Below are 22,050 nucleotides of genomic sequence, written 5' to 3'. Positions count from 1 at the left end.
TGGGTTAACTGCCTGTTCAGGGGCAGAACGACAGATTTGTACCTTGTCAGCTCGGGGATTTGAACTTGCAACCTTCCGGTTACTAGTCCAACGCTCTAACCACTAGGCTACCCTGCCCCCCCCGATGCAACGCTGGGGGATGATTTAACAAAAAAAGCATATTCGTTGCCCGACTGTACCTAACCATAAACGCCAATGCCTTTCTTAAAATCAATACACAGAAGTATATATTTTTAAACCTGCATATTTAGCTAAAAAAAATACAGGTTAGCAGGCAATATTAACCAGGTGCAATTCTCCCTTCTCTTGCGTTCATTGCAGGGTATATGCTACAGTTTAGGCCGCCTGGCTCATTGCGAACGAATTTGCCAGAATTGTACGTAATTATAACATAACATTGAAGGTTGTACAATGTAACAAGAATATTTAGACTTAGGGATGCCACCCGTTAGATAAAATACCGAACGGTTCCGTATTTCACTGAAATAATAAACAAAATTATAGTTTCCGGATTCGACCATATTAATGACCAAAGGCTCGTATTTCGTGTGTTATTATGTTATAATTAAGTCTATGATTTGATAGAGCAGTCTTACGGAGCAATGGTAGGCAGCAGCTGGCACGTAAGCATTCATTCAAACAGCACTTTTGTGCATTTTGCCAGCAGCTCTTCACAAGCACAGCGCTGTTTATGACTTCAAGCCTATCAGCCTAATGGCTGGAGTAACCGATGTGAAATGGCTAGCTAGTTAGCGGGGTGCGCGCTAATAGCATTTCAAACGTCACTCGCTCTGAGACTTGGAGTAGTTATTCCCCTTGCTCTGCAAGGGCCGCTGCTTTTGTGGAGCGATGGGTAACGCTGCTTCGAGTGTGGCTGTTGTCCATATGTTCCTGGTTCGAGCCCAGGTAGGGGTGAGGAGAGGGACGGAAGCTATATTGTTACACTGGCATTACTAAAGTGCCTTTAAGAACATCCAATAGTCAAAGGTTAATGAAATACAAATGGTATAGAGAGAAATAGTCCTATAAATACTATATTAACTCCAACCTAAAACTTCTTACCTGGGAATATTGAAGACTCATGTTAAAAGGAACCACCAGCTTTCATATGTTCTCATGTTCTGAGCAAGGAACTCAAACGTTAGCTTTTTTACATGGCACATATTGCACTTTTACTTTCTTCTCCAACACTTTGTTTTTGCATTATTTAAACCAAATTGAACATGTTTCATAATTTTTTTGAGGCTAAATAAATTATTATTGATGTATTATATTAAGTTAAAATAAGTGTTCATTCAGTATTGTTGTAATTGTCATTATTACAAATACATTTAAAAAAATTGGCCGATTTAATCGGTATCAGCTTTTTTTTTGCTCCTCCAATAATCGGTATCGGTGTCGGCGTTGAGAAATGATAATCGGTCGCCCTCTAGTATGTACGGCAGAACCAAATCGGAGAAATAGGTAAGAGCAAGTCATGCAATGCTTTGTAGGTCAGCAGTAAAACCTTGAAATCAACCCTAGCCTTAACAGGAAGCCAGTGTAGAGAGGCACTGGAGTAACATGATCACATAGTCAAGATTCCAGCAGCCATATTTAGATATGTTGGCACCACTGCCATACTGCATCTCCATCCCAAAGCCCTTGCATTGCATTACACACTCCACATAACCCTATAGCCTTGCATGGAAGTGTACTTCGCCAGACTGTCAAGAACCCTGCCCTCATCCAGGCCAAGGTGGCGAGACACCGTAGTGATGACACCATAGGCCTTGTTGATCTCTGCACCAGACAGGATGCTCTTGCCAGCATACTTGGGGTCCAACATGTACGCTGTGACGTGTTTGGGCTTCAGGCAGAAGTCTTCACGCTTTTTGATGTATTTCACAACTGCGGTTTCCTCTGCTTGGAGCAACAGTGAAATGGGATGGGCAGTACGGAATGTTTCTCTTACATCTGCAAGCAGAGTGTCATTGTGTCCCTCAATCCGTACAATGGCTACTGCTGTAGGTTTCAGAAATTTCAGGCTGCTTACCTCTCTCTCCCAAAATATATCATCCAGGAGGATCCTCTTGATGGGGCTGTCCATATCGGCAGACTGTGATATGGCCATTTCTTGGGGAGACTCCTTCCCTTTAAGGATACTGTCAAACATGATGACACCACCACCAACGGGTGTTGCTGGGCAGCTTCAATGTGGTGCTCTTATTCTTCTCACTTTGCTTGGTGAGGTAGATTGTTGATATAACTTGATGACCCATCACATCTAACCATTTCCTTGGCTCTCTTGTGGAGTGTATCCATTGTTTTCAGTGCCATGATGTTCTTGAGGAGCAGATTCAATGCATGAGCAGCACAGCCAATGGGTGTGATGTGAGGGTAGGACTCCTGCACTTTAGACCAAGCAGTCTTCATGTTCGCAGCATTGTCTGTCACCAGTGCAAATACCTTCTGTGGTCCAAGGTCATCAGACTGCCTTCAGCTCATCTGCAATGTAGAGACCGGTGTGTCTGTTGTCCTTTGTGTCTGTGCTCTTGTAGAATACTGGTTGAGGGGTGGAGATGATGTAGTTAATTATTCCTTGCCCACGAACATTTTACTACCCATCAGAGATGATTGCAATACAGTCTGCTTTCTCTATGATTTGCTTGACCTTCTCTTGAACTCTGTTGAATTCTGCATCCAGCAAATGAGTAGACCAAGAATGTCTGGTAGGAGGGATGTATGCTGGGCGGAGAACATTCAGAAATATCTTCCAATACACATTGCCTGTGAGCATCAGAGGTGAACCAGTTGCATACACAGTTCCAGCAAGACATTCATCAGCATTTCTCTGACTACGTTCCTCCATTGAGTAAAAAAAAAAAAATCTGATTCCAGGGGGACAATGAGCTGTTGCTATAGATACTGTGTCTGATTCATCATTTTCATCTCGCATTGTCTTATGTCAGAGGTTGCTTGTTGTGAGCGCTGAGGAAACTTCACTTGATCAGATGATTCTGCATCTTTGTTGCATTCTTCACATATAGTTTGGCACAGTATTTGCAAATGTACACAGCTTTTCCTTCTACATTAGCTGCAGTGAAATGTCTCCACACATCAGATAGTGCCCGTGGAATTTTCCTGACACGATTAGATTTTTTTTTGTAAAAAAAATAAATAAAAAAAACAATTCCATGTACAGATAAATAGTTAAACAGTTAGATTAAACAACTCCAGGAAACAGGTGAATTAACACTCCTCAGTTAGCAGGCTAAGTGATTTAAACACACTTTGCTGTAGACTACTATTTGCTAGTTATCAACAAAAATCATGTATGTCATATACAATCTATTCAGCCCACCCAGTAATGTAATCAAAACTTACCAGAAAGCATGTAAGTCCTGGGCTCAGACAGTGTAGTAGTGTGGGCTCAATGGCATCTCATTAGTGCGCAAGATCTTGAAAATCCCCTGTACATGTGATGGAAGAGTGCACTGTGCATGCAGAGGGTTGCAATTCCATTGAATTGGGGATAGTTTAACCAAAACAAAAAAACAAGTCCTAGAATTATCTTATGTGTATCCCACAAAAAAAGGTTCACTGTTAGCTTATAACTTAAAAAATATATATATTCCCCAAATTCCCGGGCTTAACTTCCCATGGAAAATTTCTGGAAAAATGCTGGAAATTTCCCAGAAGGTTTCCGACCCTTTGTAACCCTGGTTCAGAGCAACGATTTGACATTACTGTACAACCATCAAGATTCATTTTCAAATCAGACAGCAGATTTCTCTGTTTCTTGGGACATAGAACTAACATCTCTGTTTTGTCCAAGTTTAAATGTTGTTGTTTTTTAAATCCGCCATCCACTTATGTCTGAAACACAGGCTTCCAGGGTAGGCAATTTGGGGGTTTCATCAAAGTGTGCAGTTTTGTGTCGTCTGCATAGCATTGGAAGTTGACATTGTGTTTCTGAATGCCATCCCCAAGTGGTAGCTTATATAGTTAAAACAATAGTGGACACAGAACGGAACCTTGAGGAATACTAAAACGTACCATTGATTTCTCACAGGACAAACCATGCACAGAGACTAATTGATACCTTCCTGACAGATAGGATTTAAACCAGGCAAGAATTTGTCCACGAAGGCCAATTACAGATTCCAATCTTTCCAAAATAATGTGCTGGTCGATGGTGTAAAAAGCGGCACTAAGGTCTAGGAGCATGAGGTGAATGTTAACCTGTTAAACACTAGAAGTGCCTCAGGCAAACATCCACTGCCGTCTGATTTTGTATATAAAATAAATCAGCCACAAACATTTTTTTAATGTCCTGCTCCTTCCCGGACTTTTCCTAAATGTTTGTATTTTACGCTGCTCAGTCAGAATTTTGAAATAACAAACAGAAAAGTATTTAAAGCCTTTTAACCTGTTTTTTCACACCTATTCCCAACTTAACCCACCAAGACAATGTGCTGTAGGATGTTGGTACCCAGACAGGCTCCAAGACAATGTGCTGTAGGATGTTGGTACCCAGACAGGCTCCAAGACAATGTGCTGCAGGACATTGGTACCCAGACAGGCTCCAAGGCAATGTGCTGTAGGACGTTGGTACCCAGCCAGGCGCTAATGTGTCTCTCTCTCTCCTCATTGAATGAATGACAAATGGATGAATGGGTGATAATTGTACACATTACTTTACAATTGAATTTAAATTAGGCCTAAGTGAATGATAAGGAGGGTGAAGAGGTTGAATGAATTAAGGACGACAATAGTGTAATGATGAGTTTGTGTTATGCCTATTTATCATTATCGGCACTCATGTGAATCATTTGACCGCCACCTTGCAGGTTGATACCATTCTCTTATCATCGTTGGCGCTCATGTTAATAATTTGACCGCGCGCCTTGCAGGTTGATCTCTTTGACGTTTTACTTTGTAAAAATAAAGAAGCTGTTACAGGACTGTTTTATATTGACTATAACTCTATTACTAATCAAATGTATCGAAAACATGCTGTGTGTTGCAATAGGCCTTTAGAATAATTCTAAACATATCCTTGACTCTATCCAAGTTGATGAGCAAGGGGAAACAAACGTTGCCAGTCAGCCTGCACAGCGGTCCATTGAAACTACACCCAAACAATACCCAAACAATACCCAAACTATACCCAAACTATACCCAAACTACACCCAAACTACACCCAAACTATACCCAAACTACACCCAAACTACACCCAAACTACACCCAAACTACACCCAAACTACACCCAAACTACACCCAAACTACACCCAAACTACACCCAAACTACACCCAAACTATACCCAAACTACACCCAAACTACACCCAAACAATACCCAAACAATACCCAAACGACACCCAAACTACACCCAAACAATACCCAAACTATACCCAGACTATACCCAAACTATACCCAAACTATACCCAAACTACACCCAAACTACACCTAAACTACCACGGAACTACACCTAAACTAATTTCATATATAATAAGAGTTAGCCTGAAGACTAGATTAAATTGACAATATTATATGGTCACAATATTATTGTGACCATATTATCTGTTGTCAAGTTGTGCATGTAGAGATGAGTGCAGCTTGGAATTGACAGACGCAGGTAAGACGTTGTGATTTCTTTAAAGTATCAGAAAGAGCATATTCTGCAATTTCTATGAAACTCACCTTTGTCAAATGTACCTTTGTCAAGAAGTGCATCTCTATTTTCAAATATAACTTTTTCCAAGAATTCCGGTGTTGTCCCTGCATTCAGCACCTGGCCACTGTACTGTCCCTGCATTCAGCACATGACCACTGTACTGTCCCTGCATTCAGCACATGACCACTGTACTGTCCCTGCATTCAGCACCTGGCCACTGTACTGTCCCTGCATTCAGCACATGACCACTGTACTGTCCCTGCATTCAGCACATGGCCACTGTACTGTCCCTGCATTCAGCACATGACCACTGTACTGTCCCTGCATTCAGCACATGACCACTGTACTGTCCCTGCATTCAGCACATGACCACTGTACTGTCCCTGCATTCAGCACATGACCACTGTACTGCCCATGCATTCAGCACATGACCACTGTACTGTCCCTGCATTCAGCACATGACCACTGTACTGTCCATGCATTCAGCACATGACCACTGTACTGTCCCTGCATTCAGCACATGGCCACTGTACTGTCCATGCATTCAGCACATGACCACTGTACTGTCCCTGCATTCAGCACATGACCACTGTACTGTCCCTGCATTCAGCACATGGCCACTGTACTGTCCATGCATTCAGCACATGACCACTGTACTGTCCATGCATTCAGCACATGACCACTGTACTGTCCCTGCATTCAGCACATGACCACTGTACTTTCCCTGCATTCAGCACATGACCACTGTACTGTCCATGTTTAGCACATGACCACTCCACTGTCCCTGCATTCAGCACATGGCCACTGTACTGTCCCTGCATTCAGCACATGACCACTCCACTGTCCCTGCATTCAGCACATGACCACTCCACTGTCCCTGTATTCAGCACATGACCACTGTACTGTCACTGCATTCAGCACACGACCACTGTACTGTCCCTGCATTCAGCACATGACCACTCCACTGTCCCTGCATTCAGCACATGACCACTCCACTGTCCCTGTATTCAGCACATGACCACTGTACTGTCCCTGCATTCAGCACATGACCACTGTACTGTCCCTGCATTCAGCACATGACCACTCCACTGTCCCTGCATTCAGCACATGACCACTGTACTGTCCCTGCATTCAGCACATGACCACTGTACTGTCCCTGCATTCAGCACATGACCACTTTACTGTCCCTGCATTCAGCACATGACCACTGTACTGTCCCTGCATTCAGCACATGATCACTGTACTTTAAAATCAACATAACAACGTGAATGGATGTAGTCTAGATACTACCAAGTAGTGTTGCTGCCATGTTGTGTTGCTACCATGTTGTGTTGCTACCATGTTGTGTAGCTGCCATGTTGTGATGCTACCATGTTGTGTTGCTGCCATGTTGTGATGCTGCTATGTTGTGTTGCTACCATGTTGTGTAGCTGCCATGTTGTGATGCTACCATGTTGTGCTGCAGCCATGTTGTGATGCTACCATGTTGTGATGCTACCATGTTGTGATGCTGCCATGTTGTGTTGCTACCATGTTGTGATGCTACCATGTTGTGTTGCTGCCATGTTGTGTTGCTGCCATGTTGTGATGCTACCATGTTGTGATGCTGCCATGTTGTGTTGCTGCCATGTTGTGTTGCTACCATGTTGTGTTGCTACCATGTTGTGATGCTGCCATGTTGTGTTGCTGCCATGTTGTGATGCTACCATGTTGTGATGCTGCCATGTTGTGTTGCTGCCATGTTGTGTTGCTACCATGTTGTGATGCTACCATGTTGTGTTGCTGCCATGTTGTGTTGCAGCCATGTTGTGATGCTACCATGTTGTGATGCTGCCATGTTGTGATGCTACCATGTTGTGTTGCTGCCATGTTGTGTTGCAGCCATGTTGTGATGCTACCATGTTGTGATGCTGCCATGTTGTGATGCTGCCATGTTGTGATGCTACCATGTTGTGTTGCTACCATGTTGTGTTGTTGTTTCTCTTTATGTACTATTGTGGTGTCTCTCTTGTGATGTGTGTTTTTTTGTCCTATATTTTGCATTTTAATTGCAGCCTCGGTCCTCGCAGGAGCCCTTTTGCCTTTTGGTAGGCCGTGATTATAAATAAGAATTTGTTCTTAATTGACTTGCCCAGTTAAATAACTGTTAAATGAAATAAATAAATGCTATGGCAATCCCTCCATTGTGTAACATGACCGTGATTAACATTACAATACAATAGAACAATAGTCTAGGACATCAGCTGCATGGTGGAGGAATAGCCTCATGGCTGCTAGCTGGGAACGCTGAGTTCAGAGACAGAGAGAGAGAGTGTGCAGGGGCTAGCTGAGTTCAGAGAGAGAGAGAGTGCGTGTGTGCAGGGGCTAGCTGAATTCAGGGGGTATTTTTCACAGCTAATATTGCATGACAGGAGACCAAGGTTCCGTCAAGGTGAATCAGGCCCAGTTTCTTCTCTCCTCTTTCCTCTCCTCCTCTTACCCCCCCCCCCCACCCCCATCCCCCCACCCCCACCCCCCCACCCCCCCCACCCCCCCACCCCCCTACCTCCCCCACCACCCCCACCCCCCCACCCCCACCCCCCCCCACCCCCCCCTCCTCTCAGACCTCAAATCACTATAACCCTAATCTTTAAATGACATGATGATACCACATCACAGATATACCGTTGAATTAAATGGAAATTAGATTCATTTCTGTAGGACACAACCTCTATAATGTGAACGAGGCAGTGTACAGCGTGTATGAAAGTATTAATTTAATTTAATTAGGTAGATAAAAGGTTTAATAATCCGTTATGGGAGTCTGTGTTTGATAGGGAATCAGAGTTGTGTAGGTGATAACAAGGAGTGTCTATGTGTTTGATAGGGAATCAGAGTTGTGTAGGTGATAACAAGGAGTGTGTGTGTGTGTGTGATGATTTCATACCAGTCCGCTGGGTAATCCAATCAGTCTCTCTGTATGGCTAGGACCCATCTCACCTTGTACTCTTCCCCCCCTCTTTTCTCCCTACCCGTCCCCCTCCCTCTCTCGCCACTACTCCCTCCCTCCCTCCCTCCCTCCCTCCCTCCCTCCCTCCCTCCCTCCCTCCCTCCCTCCCTCCCTCCCTCCCTCCCTCCCTCCCTCCCTCCCTCCCTCCCTCCCCCTCTCTCTCCCTCCCCTCCCCTCCCCTCCCTCCCTCCAGCCCCCTCCCTCCCCCTCTACCTCCCCCTCCCCCTCTCTCTCGGTCCATTAAGAGTCTGCTGTTATAACCTAATACTACGCATATCTGCTCTTACGTCCTAATGCTGCACGTCCACCTCAGGATTACAGAGGCCTTGACTACATCCCAAATGGCACCAGATTCCCTACAAAGCACACTACTCTTAGTGGACTATATAGGTGCCATTTGGGGATTAGGCCTAGCTGATTGAAGTGTAGAGAAATGTATTTAGCCATGTCATGATCTATGTTTCACTCCATACACACTCTGAGGATGTTAACATCATACATTGTTTAAATCAACTGAGTCAGTTGATGCCTGGCTGCTTAGCTGGATGAGGCTGCATAAGGCTGGAGCTGAGGCTACATGGGGCTGGAGCTGAGGCTACATGGGGCTGGAGCTGAGGCTACATGGGGCTGGAGCTGAGGCTACATGGGGCTGGAGCTGAGGCTACATGGGGCTGGAGCTGAGGCTACATGGGGCTGGAGCTGAGGCTACATGGGGCTGGAGCTGAGGCTACATGGGGCTGGAGCTGAGGCTACATGGGGCTGGAGATGAGGCTACATGGGGCTGGAGCTGAGGCTACATGTGGCTGGAGATGAGCTTGTATGGGCTGGGGCTGGAGCTGGGGCTACATGGGGCTGGAGATGAGACCACATGGGGCTGGAGATGAGGCTACATGGGGCTGGGGAGAGGCTACATGGGGCTGGAGATGAGTCTACATGGGGCTGGAGATGAGTCTACATGGGGCTGGAGATGAGGCTACATGGGGCTGGAGATGAGACCACATGGGGCTGGAGCTGAGGCTACATGGGGCTGGAGATGAGGCTACATGGGGCTGGAGATGAGGCTACATGGGGCTGGTGATGAGGCTACATGGGGCTGGAGATGGAGCTGTATGGGGCTGGAGATGAGTCTACATGGGGCTGGAGATGAGGCTACATGGGGCTGGAGATGAGGCTAAATGGGGCTGGAGATGAGACCACATGGGGCTGGAGATGAGGCTACATGGGGCTGGTGATGAGGGTTCATGGTTCCGGAGATGTGGCTACATGGGGCTGGAGCTGAGGCTACATGGGGCTGGAGATGAGGCTACATGGGGCTGGAGCTGAGGCTACATGTGGCTGGAGATGAGCTTGTATGGGCTGTGGCTGGAGCTGGGGCTACATGGGGCTGGAGATGAGACCACATGGGGCTGGAGATGAGGCTACATGGGGCTGGGGGAGGCTACATGGGGCTGGAGATGAGTCTACATGGGGCTGGAGATGAGGCTACATGGGGCTGGAGATGAGGCTACATGGGGCTGGAGAAGAGACCACATGGGGCTGGAGCTGAGGCTACATGGGGCTGGAGATGAGGCTACATGGGGCTGGAGATGAGGCTACATGGGGCTGGAGATGAGGCTACATGGGGCTGGTGATGAGGCTACATGGAGCTGGAGATGGAGCTGTATGGGGCTGGAGATGAGTCTACATGGGGCTGGAGATGAGGCTAAATGGGGCTGGAGATGAGACCACATGGGGCTGGAAGGGCTACATGGGGCTGGTGATGAGGGTTCATGGTTCCGGAGATGTGGCTACATGGGGCTGGAGATGATCCTACATGGGGCTGGAGATGAGCTTGTATGGGCTGGGGCTGGAGATGAGGCTACATGGGCCTGGAGATGGAGCTGAGACTGAATGGGGCTGGAGTTGAGCCTACAAGGGGGTGGAGTAGAGCCTACAAGGGGCTGGAGCTGAGGCTACATGGGGCTGGAGATGAGGCTACATGGGGCTGGAGATGAGGCTACATGTGGCTGGAGCTGAGGCTACATGTGGCTGGAGATGAGCTTGTATGGGCTAGGGCTGGAGCTGGGGCTACATGGGGCTGGAGATGAGACCACATGTGGCTGGAGATGAGGCTACGTGGGCCTGGAGATGAGACCACATGGGACTGGAGATGAGGCTACATGGGGCTGGAAATGAGGCTACATGTGGATGGAGATTAGCTTGTATGGGCTGGGGGCTGGAGCTGGGGCTACATGGGAGTGGAGATGAGACCACAGAGGGCTGGAGATGAGGCTACATGGGGCTGGAGATGAGGCTACATGGGGCTGGTGATGAGGCTACATGGGGCTGGTGATGAGGCTACATGGGGCTGGAGATGGAGCTGTATGGGGCTGGAGATGAGGCTACATGGGGCTAGAGATGAGACTACATGGGGCTGGATTTGAGACTACATGGGGCTGGAGTTGAGACTACAAGGGCTTGGAGATGAGGCTACATGGGGCTGGAGATGAGGCTACATGGGGCTGGAGATGAGGCTTCATGGAGCTGGTGATGAGGCTACATGGGGCTGGAGATGAGGCTTCATGGAGCTGGTGATGAGGCTACATGGGGCTGGAGATAAGGCCACATGGGGCTGGAGATGAGACCACATGGGGCTGGAGATGAGGCTATATGGGGCTGGAGATGAGGCTACATGGGGCTGGAGATGAGACTACATGGGGCTGGAGTTGAGGCTTCATGGAGCTGGTGATGAGGCTACATGGGGCTGGAGATGAGGCCACATGGGGCTGGAGATGAGACCACATTGGGCTGGAGATGAGGCTACATGGGGCTGGAGATGAGGCTACATGGGGCTGGAGATGAGGCTACATGGGGCTGGAGCTGAGGCTACATGTGGCTGGATATGAGCTTGTATGTGTTGGGGCTGGAGCTGGGGCTACATGGGGCTAGGGATGAGACCACATGGGGCTGGAGATGAGGCCACATGGGGCTGGAGATGAGACTACATGGGGCTGGAGATGAGGCTACATGGGGCTGGAGATGAGGCTACATGGGGCTGGAGATGAGGCTACATGGGGCTGGAGATGAGACCACATGGGGCTGGAGATGAGACCACATGGGGCTGGAGATGAGGCTACATGTGGCTGGAGCTGAGGCTACATGGGGCTGGAGCTGAGGCTACATGTGGCTGGAGATGAGCTTGTATGTGTTGGGGCTGGAGCTGGCGCTACATGGGGCTGGAGATGAGACCACATGGGACTGGAGATGAGGCTACATGGGGCTGGAGATGAGACCACATGGGGCTGGAGATGAGGCTACATGGGGCTGGAGATGAGGCTACATGTGGCTGGAGATGAGCTTGTATGGGCTGGGGCTGGAGCTGGGGCTACATGGGGGTGGAGATGAGACCACAGAGGGCTGGAGATGAGGCTACATGGGGCTGGAGATGAGGCTACATGGGGCTGGTGATGAGGCTACATGGGGCTGGTGATGAGGCTACATGGGGCTGGAGATGGGACCACATTGGGCTGGAGATGAGGCTACATGGGGCTGGAGATGAGGCTACATGGTGCTGGAGATGAGGCTACATGGGGCTGGAGCTGAGGCTACATGTGGCTGGATATGAGCTTGTATGTGTTGGGGCTGGAGCTGGGGCTACATGGGGCTAGGGATGAGACCACATGGGGCTGGAGATGAGGCCACATGGGGCTGGAGATGAGACCACATGGGGCTGGAGATGAGGCTACATGGGGCTGGAGATGAGGCTACATGGGGCTGGAGATGAGGCCACATGGGGCTGGAGATGAGACCACATGGGGCTGGAGGAGACCACATGGGGCTGGAGATGAGGCTACATGGGGCTGGAGATGAGGCTACATGGTGCTGGAGATGAGGCTACATGGGGCTGGAGATGAGGCTACATGGGGCTGGTGATGAGGCTACATGTGGCTGGAGCTGAGGCTACATGGGGCATGAGCTGAGGCTACATGTGGCTGGAGATGAGCTTGTATGTGTTGGGGCTGGAGCTGGCGCTACATGGGGCTGGAGATGAGACCACATGGGGCTGGAGATGAGGCTACATGGGGCTGGAGATGAGGCTACATGGGGCTGGTGATGAGGCTACATGGAGCTGGTGATGAGGCTACATGGGGCTGGAGATGGGACCACATTGGGCTGGAGATGAGGCTACATGGGGCTGGAGATGAGGCTACATGTGGCTGGAGCTGAAGCTACATGGGGCTGGAGCTGAGGCTACATGTGGCTGGAGATGAGCTTGTATGGGCTGGGGCTGGAGCTGGGGCTACATGGGGCTGGAGATTAGCAAACATGGGGCTGGAGATGAGGCTACATTGGGCTGGAGATGATTCTACATGGGGCTGGTGATGAGGCTACATGGGGCTGGAGATGGAGCTGTATGGGGCTGGAGATGAGGCTACATGGGGCTAGAGATGAGACTACATGGTGCTGGATTTTAGACTACAAGGGCTTGGAGATGAGGCTACATGGGGCTGGAGATGAGGCTACATGGGGCTGGAGATGAGGCTACATGTGGCTGGAGCTGAAGCTACATGGGGCTGGAGCTGAGGCTACATGTGGCTGGAGATGAGCTTGTATGGGCTGGGGCTGGAGCTGGGGCTACATGGGGCTGGAGATTAGCAAACATGGGGCTGGAGATGAGGCTACATGGGGCTGGAGATGATTCTACATGGGGCTGGTGATGAGGCTACATGGGGCTGGAGATGGAGCTGTATGGGGCTGGAGATGAGGCTACATGGGGCTAGAGATGAGACTACATGGTGCTGGATTTTAGACTACAAGGGCTTGGAGATGAGGCTAAATGGGGCTGGAGATGAGGCTACATGGGGGTGGAGATGAGGCTACATGGGGCTGGAGTTGACTCTATATGGGGCTGGAGATGAGGCTACATGGGGCTGGAGATGAGGCTACATGGGGCTGGAGTTGAGACTACAAGGGGCTGGAGATGAGGCTGTATGGGGCTGGAGATGAAAATGATTGGGGCTGGAGTTGATTCTATATGGCGCTGGGATGAGGCTACATGGGGCTGGAGTTGAGACTACATGGTTCTGGAGATGAGGCTAAATGGGGCTGGAATGAGGCTTACATGGGGCTGGATATGAGAATTAATGGGGTTGGAGATGTGGTTACATGGGGCTGGAGTTGAGGCTACATGGGGCTGGAGTTGAGGCTACAAGGGGCTGGAGTTAAGGCTACAAGGTGCTGGAGATGAGGCTACATGGGGCTGGAGATGAGGCTACATGGGACTGGAGATGAGGCTGTATGGGGCTGGAGATGAGGCTACATGGGGCTGGAGTTGAGGCTACAAGGTGCTGGAGATGAAGCTGTATGGGGCTGGAGATGAGGCTACATGGGGCTGGAGTTGAGGCTACAAGGTGCTGGAGATGAGGCTACATGGAGCTGGAGATGGAGCTGTATGGGGCTGGAGATGAGGCTACATGGGGCTAGAGATGAGACTACATGGTGCTGGATTTTAGACTACAAGGGCTTGGAGATGAGGCTAAATGGGGCTGGAGATGAGGCTACATGGGGGTGGAGATGAGGCTACATGGGGCTGGAGTTGACTCTATATGGGGCTGGAGATGAGGCTACATGGGGCTGGAGATGAGGCTACATGGGGCTGGAGTTGAGACTACAAGGGGCTGGAGATGAGGCTGTATGGGGCTGGAGATGAAAATGATTGGGGCTGGAGTTGATTCTATATGGCGCTGGGATGAGGCTACATGGGGCTGGAGTTGAGACTACATGGTTCTGGAGATGAGGCTAAATGGGGCTGGAATGAGGCTTACATGGGGCTGGATATGAGAATTAATGGGGTTGGAGATGTGGTTACATGGGGCTGGAGTTGAGGCTACATGGGGCTGGAGTTGAGGCTACAAGGGGCTGGAGTTAAGGCTACAAGGTGCTGGAGATGAGGCTACATGGGGCTGGAGATGAGGCTACATGGGACTGGAGATGAGGCTGTATGGGGCTGGAGATGAGGCTACATGGGGCTGGAGTTGAGGCTACAAGGTGCTGGAGATGAAGCTGTATGGGGCTGGAGATGAGGCTACATGGGGCTGGAGTTGAGGCTACAAGGTGCTGGAGATGAGGCTACATGGAGCTGGAGATGAGGCTACATGGCGGTGGAGATGAGGCTGTATGGGGCTGGAGATGAGGGTACATGGCGGTGGAGATGAGGCTACATGGGGCTGGAGATGGGGCTACATGGTGGTGGAGATGAGGCTCTATGGGGCTGGAGATGAGGCTGTATGGGTCTGGAGATGGGGCTGTATGGGGCTGGAGATGGGGCTGTATGGGGCTGGAGATGAGGCTGTATGGGGCTGGAGATGAGGCTGTATGGGGCTGTGGATGAGACTACATGGTCCTGGAGATGAGAATACATGGGGCTGAGGCTACATGGGGCTGGAGTCGAGACTACATCGGGCTTGAGTTGAGTCTACATGGGGCTGTGATGAGGCTACATGGGGCTGGAGTTGAGGCTAGATGGGGCTGGAGTTGAGCCTACAAGGGGCTAGAGATGAGGCTACATGGGGCTGGAGATAAGGCTACATGGTGGTGGAGATGAGGCTACATGGTGGTGGAGATGAGGCTGTATGGGGCTGGAGATTAGGCTGTATGGGGCTGGAGATGAGGCTACATGGGGCTTGAGTTGAGGCTGTATGGGGCTGGAGATGAGGCTGTATGGGGCTGGAGATGAGGCTACATGGTGGTGGAGATTAGGCTGTATGGGGCTGGAGATGGGGCTGTATGGGGCTGGAGATGAGGCTGTATGGGGCTGTGGATGAGACTACATGGTCTTGGAGATGGGAATAAATGGGGCTGAGGCTACATGGGGCTGGAGTCGAGGCTACATGGGGCTGAAGTTGAGAATAAATGGGGCTGGAGATGAGAGTAATGGGGCTGGAGTTGAGTCTATATGGGGCTGGAAATGAGAATAAATGGGACTGGAGGTGAGAATAAATTGGGCTGGAGATGAGAATAAATGGGGCTGGATACAAGACTACATGGGGCTGGAGGGAGAGTACAAGGGGCTGGAGATGAGAATAAATGGGGCTGGAGATGAGAATAAATGGGGCTGGAGATGAGAATAAATGGTCCTGGAGATGAGACTACATGGGGCTGGAGATGAGGCTACATGGGGCTGGATATGAGGCTACATGGGGCTGGAGATGAGGCTACGTGGGGCTGGAGGTGAGGCTACATGGGGCTGGAGTCGAGGCTACATGGGGCTGGAGAAGAGGCTACATGGGGCTGGATATGAGAATAAATGTGGCTGTCTCTCACTGAACTCACTCACTCTCAGCCATGGGTTGTTTTGAAGAACAGGTCGCCTACAGTCATATAACAGATCTTCACGATGTAATATTTGTTTCTTAACATGTGCTACCAGCTTGTCCTATATTTGTATGCACATTTTATTTAATAAAAAGACTGATGCTTTTGAATACAATCCAGGCCTAGATGATATCATAGAGTCACCTTAAAAACAGGATTTAACTGAGTGTGAAACGTGACAATATTATCAATTGTCAAATTATACATGATGAGTTGGGAACACAAACTACTTGGAGCAGCTTGGAAAAGCAGTCATGTTACTGTCTAACTACCAGCTTCTGTCTATATTACCCAGTGTGCTGGCCTCCCAGCTTCCCATCCTTCCAGCGTCCCATCCTCCCATCCTCCCATTCTCTCAGCCTTCCATTCTCCCAGCCTCCCATCCTCCCATCATCCCAGCTTTCCTTTCCCCCAGCCTCCCATCCTCCTATTCTCCCATCCTCCCATTCTACCATACTCTTATCCTCCAATCCTCCCATTCTACCATACTCTCATCCTCCCATCCTCCCATTCTACCATACTCTCATCCTCCCATTCTACCATACTCTCATCCTCCCATACTCTCATCCTCCCATCCTCCCATTCTACCATACTCTCATCCTCCCATACTCTCATCCTCCCATCCTCCCATTCTACCATACTCTCATCCTCCCATACTCTCATCCTCCCATCCTCCCATTCTACCATACTCTCATCATCCCATCCTCCCATTCTACCATACTCTCATCCTCACATCCTCCCATTCTACCATACTCTCATCCTCCCATCCTCTCATTCTACCATACTCTCATCCTCCCATCCTCCCAGTCTCCCAGCCTCCCATCCTCCCAGTTCCCAGCCTCCCTATCCAGAGTAGAGACAGAGAGGAGAAGATAAGAGCCCATTTCCCATTACCAGAGGCTTGTTTGAGGTTTTTGAGGAGTGACATGTGAGTCACTGGCTGAAAACCAAATGGCAGCCTATTCCCTATACAGTGCACTACTTTAGACCAGAGCCCTATCAAAGGTAGTGCACTATATAGGACATAGGGTTCACAGTGGGTGTCAGGGCAGCAATGCAGCAGGCAGGTTAATGGTATTGCGAGGTCAGAGCCTGTGGTAGATTAACCCTGTGATTTGGAGAGGGGGGCTCTTGTAGCAGGAGTGGAGGCTTAGCCCTGACAGAAGATCCGCACATCGTCACAGGGCCATGCATGGTCGCGCTCAGAAGAGGATGGCTGCATCACAAATGGCACCCTATTCACCCATTTGAGCTCAAGTCTAAAGCAGTGCACTAGAAATAGGGTGTAATTTGGAACGCAGGCAAGGTCAGTTAGGCCACTCAATAGACAAGGTGAGAGGGGAGTAGCAGGGTTTATGTGAAAATGAATCATGGATTCTTTAGATTATTGTCAGTTTTGCTGCATTGCTGAGGTAAAACGTAGAGGAAATATTTCAGCACACAAAATACTATATTGATGCCTGCATGGCACAGAGGAAAAAGCAATGCAATGTCGCTATGTTATCTGTATTTATTATGGATCCCCATTAGTTCCTGTCAAGGCAGCAGCTATTCTGCCTTAATTTTGCTGGACTCCAGGAAGAGTAGCTGCTGCCTTGGCAGGAACTAATGGGGATCCATAATAAACCCAAGGAAGAGTAGCTGCTGCCTTGGCAGGAACTAATGGGGATCCATAATAAACCCCAGGAAGAGTAGCTGCTGCCTTGCCAGGAACTAATGGGGATCCATAATGAACCCCAGGAAGAATAGCTGCTGGCTTGGCAGGAACTAATGGGGATCCATAATAAACCCCAGGAAGAGTAGCTGCTGCCTTGGCAGGAACTAATAGGGATCCATAATGAACCCCAGGAAGAGTAGCTGCTGCCTTGGCAAGAACTAATTGGGATGCATAATAAACCCCAGGAAGAGTAGCTGCTGCCTTGACAGGAACTAACGGGGATCCATAATAAACCCCAGGAAGAGTAGCTGCTGCCTTGACAGGAACTAATGAGGATCCATAATAAACCCCAGGAAGAGTAGCTGCTGCCTTGGCAGGAACTAATGGGGATCCATAATAAACCCCAGGAAGAGTAGCTGCTGCTTTGACAGGAACTAATGAGGATCCATAATAAACCCCAGGAAGAGTAGCTGCTGCCTTGGCAGGAACTAATGGGGATCCATAATAAACCCCAGGAAGAGTAGCTGCTGCCTTGGCAGGAACTAATGGGGATCCATAATAAACCCCAGGAAGAGTAGCTGCTGCTTTGACAGGAACTAATGAGGATCCATAATAAACCCCAGGAAGAGTAGCTGCTGCCTTGGCAGGAACTAATGGGGATCCATAATAAACCCCAGGAAGAGTAGCTGCTGCCTTGACAGGAACTAATGAGGATCCATAATAAACCCCAGGAAGAGTAGCTGCTGTCTTGGCAGGAACTAATGGGGATCCATAATAAACACCAGGAAGAGTAGCTGCTGCCTTGGCAGGAACTAATGAATTACTTGTGAGTATTATCCCTTGTGAATGATGTGCAATAAGGCAACTTTTTCAAATCTTTGTCGCACACCTCATGTAGCCTAGTCCATAGTCATATATGTTTTAATAAGGTTACTATCACACCTCATGTAGTCTAGTCCATAGTCCTATAAGGTTAGTATCACACCTCATGTAGTCTAGCCCATAGTCCTATATGTTTTAATAAGGTTAGTATCACACCTCATGTAGTCTAGTCCATAGTCATATAAGGTTAGTATCACACCTCATGTAGTCTAGTCCATAGTCCTATATGTTTTAATAAGGTTAGTATCATACCTCATGTAGTCTAGTCCATAGTCCTATATGTTTCAATAAGGTTAGTATCACACCTCATGTAGTCTAGTCCATAGTCCTATAAGGTTATTATTACACCTCATGTAGTCTAGCCCATAGTCCTATAAGGTTAGTATCACACCTCATGTAGCCTAGCCCATAGTCCTATAAGGTTAGTATTACACCTCATGTAGTCTAGCCCATAGTCCTATAAGGTTAGTATCACACCTCATGTAGTCTAGTCCATAGTCCTATAAGGTTAGTATTACACCTCATGTAGTCTAGCCCATAGTCCTATAAGGTTAGTATTACACCTCATGTAGTCTAGCCCATAGTCCTATATGTTTTAATAAGGTTAGTATCACACCTCATGTAGTCTAGTCCATAGTCATATAAGGTTAGTATCACACCTCATGTAGTCTAGTCCATAGTCCTATATGTTTTAATAAGGTTAGTATCATACCTCATGTAGTCTAGTCCATAGTCCTATATGTTTCAATAAGGTTAGTATCACACCTCATGTAGTCTAGTCCATAGTCCTATAAGGTTATTATTACACCTCATGTAGTCTAGCCCATAGTCCTATAAGGTTAGTATCACACCTCATGTAGCCTAGCCCATAGTCCTATAAGGTTAGTATTACACCTCATGTAGTCTAGCCCATAGTCCTATAAGGTTAGTATCACACCTCATGTAGTCTAGTCCATAGTCCTATAAGGTTAGTATTACACCTCATGTAGTCTAGCCCATAGTCCTATAAGGTTAGTATTACACCTCATGTAGTCTAGCCCATAGTCCTATAAGGTTAGTATCACACCTCATGTAGCCTAGTCCATAGTCCTATAAGGTTAGTATAAGGTTAGTATCACACCTCATGTAGTCTAGTACATAGTCCTATATATTTTAATAAGGTTAGTATCACACCTCATGTAGACTAGCCCATAGTCCTATAAGGTTAGTATCACACCTCATGTATCCTAGTCCATAGTCCTATATGTTTTAATAAGGTTATTATTACACCTCATGTAGTCTAGCCCATAGTCCTATAAGGTTAGTATCACACCTCATGTAGTCTAGCCCATAGTCCTATAAGGTTAGTATCACACCTCATGTAGCCTAGTCCATAGTCCTATAAGGTTAGTATAAGGTTAGTATCACACCTCATGTAGTCTAGTACATAGTCCTATATATTTTAATAAGGTTAGTATCACACCTCATGTAGACTAGCCCATAGTCCTATAAGGTTAGTATCACACCTCATGTATCCTAGTCCATAGTCCTATATGTTTTAATAAGGTTATTATTACACCTCATGTAGTCTAGCCCACAGTCCTATAAGGTTAGTATCACACCTCATGTAGTCTAGCCAATAGTCCTATAAGGTTAGTATCACACCTCATGTATCCTAGTCCATGGTCCTATAAGGTTAGTATCACACCTCATGTATCCTAGTCCATAGTCCTATAAGGTTAGTATCACACCTCATGTAGTCTAGCCCATAGTCCTATAAGGTTAGTATCACACCTCATGTATCCTAGTCCATAGTCCTATATATTTTAATAAGGTTAGTATCACACCTCATGTAGACTAGCCCATAGTCCTATAAGGTTAGTATCACACCTCATGTAGACTAGCCCATAGTCCTATAAGGTTAGTATCACACCTCATGTATCCTAGTCCATAGTCCTATAAGGTTAGTATCACACCTCATGTAGACTAGCCCATAGTCCTATATGTTTTAATAAGGTTAGTATCGCAACTAAAGTGGCCAAATAACTTCTTAAAATGAAGCGCATTAATCTGCATAACAAGGGGTGTAGAGTCTAACTGGTAGACATGAGCAGCGTGTGAGTTTCAGGTTTGGGGAAGATAATTTTCACCGTATAAATTCACCTGTAGAACAAAAGCATTACATTTGTCATTGCGGTCACTCTTGGCGTTTTCCCGCTAATGAATTGCATTTAGGAACATTCACACTCATAGCCTACTGCTGTGTGCGCATAGCAGCGCTTATAATGTGAAGAAAGAGTCCAGTAGTTTATCAACATTTTCAACTTCACGTTGAGATCTGTTGCGTCACCATCATTACTTAAATGATTATCTTTTAACGCTAGTGGTTGAGTTAATTTAGGAGCTACCGCAAACTATTTTTGGAATATTTTTCACACAGAATAGAATAGATCAACTTTTGTCCTATTGGGAATAGTAGATTTACATAACTATCTATCTATCCGACAGTCACACAGTGCTATCTATCTGACAGTCACACAGTGCTATTAGACAGTCACACAGTGCTATCTATCTGACAGTCACTCAGTGCTATTAGACAGTCACACAGTGCTATCTATCTGACAGTCACGCAGTGCTATTAGACAGTCACACAGTGCTATCTATCTGACAGTCACTCAGTGCTATTAGACAGTCACACAGTGCTATCTATCTGACAGTCACGCAGTGCTATTAGACAGTCACACAGTGCTATCTATCTGACAGTCACTCAGTGCTATTAGACAGTCACACAGTGCTTTCTATCTGACAGTCACGCAGTGCTATTAGACAGTCACACAGTGCTATCTATCTAACAGTCACACAGTGCTATTAGACAGTCACACAGTGCTATCTATCTGACAGTCACTCAGTGCTATTAGACAGTCACACAGTGCTATCTATCTGACAGTCACTCAGTGCTATTAGACAGTCACACAGTGCTATCTATCTGACAGTCACTCAGTGCTATTAGACGGTCACACAGTGCTATCTATCTGACAGTCACGCAGTGCTATTAGACAGTCACACAGTGCTATCTATCTGACAGTCACACAGTGCTATCTATCTGACAGTCACGCAGTGCTATTAGACAGTCACACAGTGCTATCTATCTAACAGTCACACAGTGCTATCTATCTGACAGTCACATGTCTTTATAATTTATCAATCCTATTTGTGGTCTTGTAACATGACAGTATTGGAGAAAGTTGGTAACTATTGGTGGTGTCTGAGTTATACTACCAAAACTTCTGGTGTCTGAGTTATACTTCCAGTAACTATGGGGCCTTGAGTTATACCACCAATAACTACTGGTGTCTGAGTTATACTACCAATAATTACTGGTGTCTGAGTTATACCACCAATAACTACTGGTGTCTGAGTTATACCACCAATAACCACTGGTTCCTGAGTTATACCACTAATAACTACTGGTTCCTGAGTTATACCACCAATAACTACATGTGTCTGAGTTAGTTAGAAACCACATTGAGTTA

General features: G+C 47.5%; 1 protein-coding gene across 1 annotated transcript in view; it reads left to right on the top strand.

Moving 5' to 3' along the window:
* Positions 1-22,050, top strand: part of LOC139422644 (ephrin type-A receptor 5) — a 178,725-nt gene that overhangs the window by 47,667 nt on the left and 109,008 nt on the right. The window lies entirely within an intron of this gene.

This window comes from Oncorhynchus clarkii, chromosome 12 (assembly GCF_045791955.1).
Source record: "Oncorhynchus clarkii lewisi isolate Uvic-CL-2024 chromosome 12, UVic_Ocla_1.0, whole genome shotgun sequence".
Classification (NCBI taxonomy): domain Eukaryota; kingdom Metazoa; phylum Chordata; class Actinopteri; order Salmoniformes; family Salmonidae; genus Oncorhynchus; species Oncorhynchus clarkii.
The sequence above is the reverse complement of the archived record's forward strand: the minus strand, read 5'-3'. Positions and strand labels throughout refer to the sequence as shown.